This window comes from Rattus norvegicus, chromosome 10, assembly GCF_021556685.1.
Source record: "Rattus norvegicus strain SHRSP/BbbUtx chromosome 10, alternate assembly SHRSP_T2T, whole genome shotgun sequence".
Classification (NCBI taxonomy): Eukaryota; Metazoa; Chordata; class Mammalia; order Rodentia; family Muridae; genus Rattus; species Rattus norvegicus.
In genome coordinates, this window is record NC_141543.1 from 52479318 (window position 1) to 52485000 (window position 5683).

Genomic DNA, 5683 nt, shown 5'->3' on the forward strand with positions numbered 1-5683 from the left:
TACAGATGGCTGTGAGCCACAATTGTAGGTATTAGAAATCAAACCCAAGTCCTCTGATAGAATAATAGCCAGTGCTCTTAAACCACTGAGCTGTCTCTCCAGCCAGCGCTCTAAAACGCATCTTGACAACTAGGAGGGGTCCTAAAAACCTCCAGCTTTGAGGCAGGTCAGGAATCTGAAAGCAATGTTTCTGGTCCACTTTCCTGAAGAAGGAAAAAAAAAAAAAAAAAAAAAGACTCGGTAAGTCCATTTTCTATTGCTAGAACAAAACACCCCAGGCTTGGCACCTTGTAAAGAAATGAGATTTATGTAGCTCACAATTTGGAAGCTTACACCCCAAACAGCAAAGCACCAGCTCTGATAAGGAGCTCATGAAGAAGGGCTTCACAAGGGATGATGGAACAGAGATCACAGGGCAGAGAAGCCCGAGACTGAGAAGGGACCAGGGTTACTCCTTAATAACAACTCACTCTCAGAAGAACCAATGTCATGGTCTCTCAATTCAATTCACATCTCACCACACCAAGGTCCAAGCATCCAGCACTTTGAGGAACACATTCAAACCATCCAAACCCCAAATCATAACAGTAAATTAGATTTTCTTTTCTTTTTTTTTTTAAACTTGTAGTTCTTGTCCACAGTAGAGGGTTGTATCTGGTGACAACTTTCTTGCTGACAGAGTCCTGAAGTGGCACAAGGTATCTCAAAGCATCCTAACATGAGATCCAGGAAGTATGAGGGACCTAGGCAAGCTGGACCTTTTTTTCTCTCCTAGGTGTTGAGGATCAGACCTAGGACTTCACACATGCTAAGCAGTTCTCTGCCACTGAGTTCTAGCTCCAACACTTAACCACCTTGTAAAATATATGTATTTATTGTGTGTGTGCTTTCACTCCCTTATGTGGAGGTCAGAGGATCACTTGCAGGAGTCAGGTTTTTCCCTCCACCATATGGGACCTGGGGGTGGAACTCAGTTAGGTAGCCTTGGTGACATGACAAGCACCTGTGTCCTAACCATCTCACAGGCCCTCCCTAGCTACTTTTATAGCAGACCCACCCAGAAGGCAACATATTAACCTAATAACCTCACCCACTGGTTTGTCTGTTCCTGAGGACAGAACTGTAGTGGGTTTGCTCAATGCTCCTTGAATTCTAATGCTAATTTGGGTCCCCCAAAACTGTTTGTCTGCACAAAAGATACTGAGAGACTCTGTCCCCCAGTTCTGGTTGGTAAAAAGAGGCCAGCAGCCAGTAACTGGGGAGAAGAGACATAGGGGTTTAAGTTTCCTGGGCTTGGAACAAGGAGGAAGAGGAGAGGGAAGAGGAGAAAGGAACTGATATAGAAGAGGAAGAATGTACAGGAGGGAGAGGAAGAGCTCAGGGACAAAGGGCCAGAGAGCTGCCTGGTTGGAGCTGAGAGCAGTTCAGAGGAAACACAGTAAATCGTGAGTGATAGCTTGGGGTTATCGATGGGAAGGTAGATTCTAACAATATGGAGGGCAGGCAGTTGCCCAGCCATTGCGCTGCCTAAGACACATCTAAAAATGAAAAGGCTATGTGTGCCTTTTATCCTGGAACATAAATGGTCTAAGGCGGGAAGGAAGGAACCCTGCAATGGGATTTTTTAAACATTTATTACTACCCAGACCCATACTCACTTCTGAAGTCCCTGGTCCTAGCTCTCCTTAGGGAGACTACATTTACCGTGAGTTTCAGAAGGAACAAACTCTATCCAGGCTGTGGCACCTTCCTTCCTCATACTCCCAAAATGGGGGGCTTTGGGTTTCTGTTCCCATGCTGCTCACTTCCACCGATCCTGCAAACACGGGTGCTTGTGTTAAACATGAAAATTAGGAGCCTTCAAAAGCAGGTGTCTAATTAAACAACTCTACACTTCCATTTAAAAGAAGAGTGGATTTCTTACCTCATTGAAGGATTCTGCAGCTTATCTCTAAAGTGTGCAGTTGATAGTCTACAGATTTAATATAAAGACTCTCATTGAATGCTAGATCTTCGTGAATATGGATTTGCAAAGCTGTAGGACCTTGTACAAGTTCTTTACCATTTCAGTCTGAAGTGTCAGTGTCCCCCTCTATAATTTGGGGATAAGGACAGCCACTACTTCAATGGGCTGTCTAGAAATTTAAATGATGGGAGCTGGAGAGTCCACTCAGTGGTTTTGAGCCTTTAAGGCTCTTGCAAGAGAACCCAGGTTCAATTTCCAGCAGGTGACTCAAAACCACCTGTGTCTTCAGTTCCAGGGGACCAGATGCCCTCTTTTGGCTTCCGCAAACATCCATACTACATGGCGCGCACACACACACACAAAGTATTGGGAAATGTACTCATTGTATAGTACACTTGATCTTAGCCAAAAGGCCAAGAAGTGATGAACTCAATGTATAAACTGCTTGGAATATTATCTAGTATATTCAAAGTACTATTTAAAGGTTGTAATAGCCTTATTGGGGCACCAGTGGAAGGGGAAGTCCTTGGTCCTGCCAAGGTTGGACCCACAGTGCAGGGGGGTTGGGGGTCGGTAAGGGGGGTGGATAAGGGGAACACCTGTATGGGGGATGGGGGCTTATGGACAGGAAACCGGGAAAGGGAATAACATTTGAAATGTAAGTAAAGAAATACATCTAATAAAAAATAAAAAAATAACTCATCAAAAAAGAAAAAAAAAGTAGAGTGGTATCAAAGCCAACTTTATGTGGCACTTCCCCAACCAGTGCCCTCAGGATTTTCCCTTTCTTTTCCAACCACTCCCCAAAGTGAGCTGAGCCCGAATGTTTTAGCTTCGTGTAGCTAGACATACCAAGGGTATGTCACCACTTATAAACTCCACCGAAGTCAATGTAAGATATCTGAATAAGTAGAAAGCAATGAAATGGGGAAGTGTGACAGAACCTCTTGTCAACCTGACAGGATATGGAATCAGGGACAAGCCTCTAGGCACACCACTGAGGTAGGTTTTTGTTTGTTTGGTATGGTATGGTATGGTGTGTGTGTGTGTGTGTGTGTGTGTGTGTGTGTGTGTGTGTGTGTGTGTGTGTGTGTTCTAGGTTAGATTAGCCTCCTGCAGGCCTATGAGGAAGTATCTTGATTAGGTTCATAGAAGAGGGGAGGCCTACTCTAAAGTGGGCAGCACTGTTTCCTGGTCTGCATGAAGAAGGCGGCAGCTAAGCACAAGCATTGGTCATCCTCTGCTTCCCGACTGAGGATGCTATGAGAAAAGGGTTCAGTAGCTCCCAGTTCCAGGCTACAGAGTGTCATGACAGGGAAGTCACCTCCAAGGGAGCCTGAAGTAGCTCCTCAGTCACACATGGCATACATGTTGGAAAGCACAGAGTTTGAATGGACGTGCCCAGCTCACTTTCTCCTTTGGTTCAGTGCAGGACTCCAAGCCCAAGGGATGACCCTGTTGGTTTTCAGTCTTCCCACATCAAGGCCTTAAAGGCAAGCTCAGCAGCTGGGTCATAGGTCACAGAGAACCTGGCCTGTATCCAGAATGGCCGGGTTTAATGCTGCCTGCTGGGATGCTTCCTCTGATCTGGATATTCTTCTGGAGCAGCACAGATTCCTGCAGGTCCCCTCTCTATTCAGATGACACTTGCTGACCTAATGCACTGTGTACATAGATCTTTGTCTCTGTTTTTGTCTTGGGATACAATCCACAACCCCATGAAAGTCCTATTGAAGAGCTTTCCAAACTGCCTGTGTTAGCTGTTACTGTGATAAAAAAAAAAAAAAAACACAATAAACAACTTCAGAGGATGGAGATCTGCATTTGGTTCCTGGTCCCTGGTTCAGAGGCTCCATTATTTCTGGATGAGGTACAGCATTTCTAGAGAAGGGTTTGTAGATAAGTGTGGTGGTTTATATATGCTTGGCCCAGGGAGTGTCACTATTAGGCGATATGGTCTTGTTAGAGTGGGTGTGGCCTTGTTAGAGTAAGTGTGTCACTGTGGTCATGGGCTTTAAAAACCTTGTCCTAGCTGCCTGGAAGCCAGTCTTCTAGGTGCCTTTGGAAGAAGAGGTGGAGCTCTCCGATCCTACAGCATGTCTGCCTGCACGATGCCATGCTCCCACCTTGATGATAATGGACTGAACCTCTGAACCTGTAACCCAGACTTTTATAAGACTTGCCTTGGTCATGGTGTCTGTTCACAGCAGTAAAACCCTAAGACATTAAGCAAAGCTTCTCACTTTATGCCTTAAGAAAGAGAGAGGGAAGGGTTAGGGACAATCCCCACATGTGTGCCTCCAGAAAGCAGTTTGCTGCAACCACTGAATTCCCATAACAATACATTCAAGTTAAACATCCATCAACAGACCAACAATTGATTAGGTCAGAGCTCTTACTATCGATCTGCCTTTCAGTGATTAGCTCCAGCTGGGAACCAATGCTCTAACACAGGAATTTTTTAAGATATTTGTATATCATGTCACTAAAGTTACATTCCAACATAAGGATATTTCAAGAGTATTAACATGCCATCTCTGGGTTCCTAATGTAAAACTTCATCACACCTGTGTCCTCAGGCCAAGCACATGCAGATAGCACATATAGTTTGACTTTTAGGCTCATCATAAAAGGAGAGGTGGGGTGGTAAAAGCAGAGGAACTCTGCTAAGGAAGTGTTTAATTAGGACTATATGCATAGCAACTTGTTAACAAAGGCCCATTGTAATAAAGTTAAAAGAAGGCAGCCTAGATAGGGGCTAAGAGAGGTAAGGGTGCTTGCTGAGTGGAGTGACCTGAATTCAATGCCTGGAACCTACCAGGTAGAAGACTTAAACTAACTCCTGTGGGTTGACCTTTGACCTCCACATGCACTTGGTAGCATACAAGTGCTCACATACATACATATAATCACATGCAAAATAATGTAAAATTTAAAAAAGGAATGCAGCCAAGTGTACATACTCTTTCCTCATCCATGTCTGTCTCTTTCTTTCTCCCATCAAATGCTGGTGGAACCCCAGCATTTGGGAGGTGGAGGCAAGAGGATCAGGAGAGTTCAAGAACAGCCTCGATTGTCTTGTATCCTCCCTTCAGCTGTTAGAATTACAAGTGAGCTCCACTATTCCCAGCATACATTTTCTTTTTTTTTTTTTTTCTTTTCTTTTTTTCGGAGCTGGGGACCGAACCCAGGGCCTTGTGCTTGCTAGGCAAGCGCTCTACCACTGAGCTGAATCCCCAACCCCCCCCCCAGTGTACATTTTCTAATGAGATTATTAATAATAAGTTTCAGCCTAGGAAACATAGACACAATGTCAGTGTGCACAGGAAGAACCCTAAGGCAAAAAAACCCCCAATGGAGTCTGGCATGCTTAAGACCCAGGCCTTTAAGCAAGGCAGAGACAGGTGAATCTCTGCTCACAACCTGGTCTACACAGTGAGTTCCAGGACTATATAGAGTGGCCCTGTCTCAAATAAACAATAATAAAAACCCCAAAACGTAATTTCTTCTCACGAATATGAGTGGTTTATTTTTACTATTGTCATATAGTTTAGCTCAGAAAAGTATGTTTCACAAGACAGGCTATGATGTTTTTGTAAGGGTTTAAAATAAAGAATATCTGTAAACAAACATTGGTGAGATTCAAAAGAGCATGTTTCCCAAATAAACTATTTGAAGTATCAAAATTTCTAAACAAAAGAGACACAAAGAAAATGG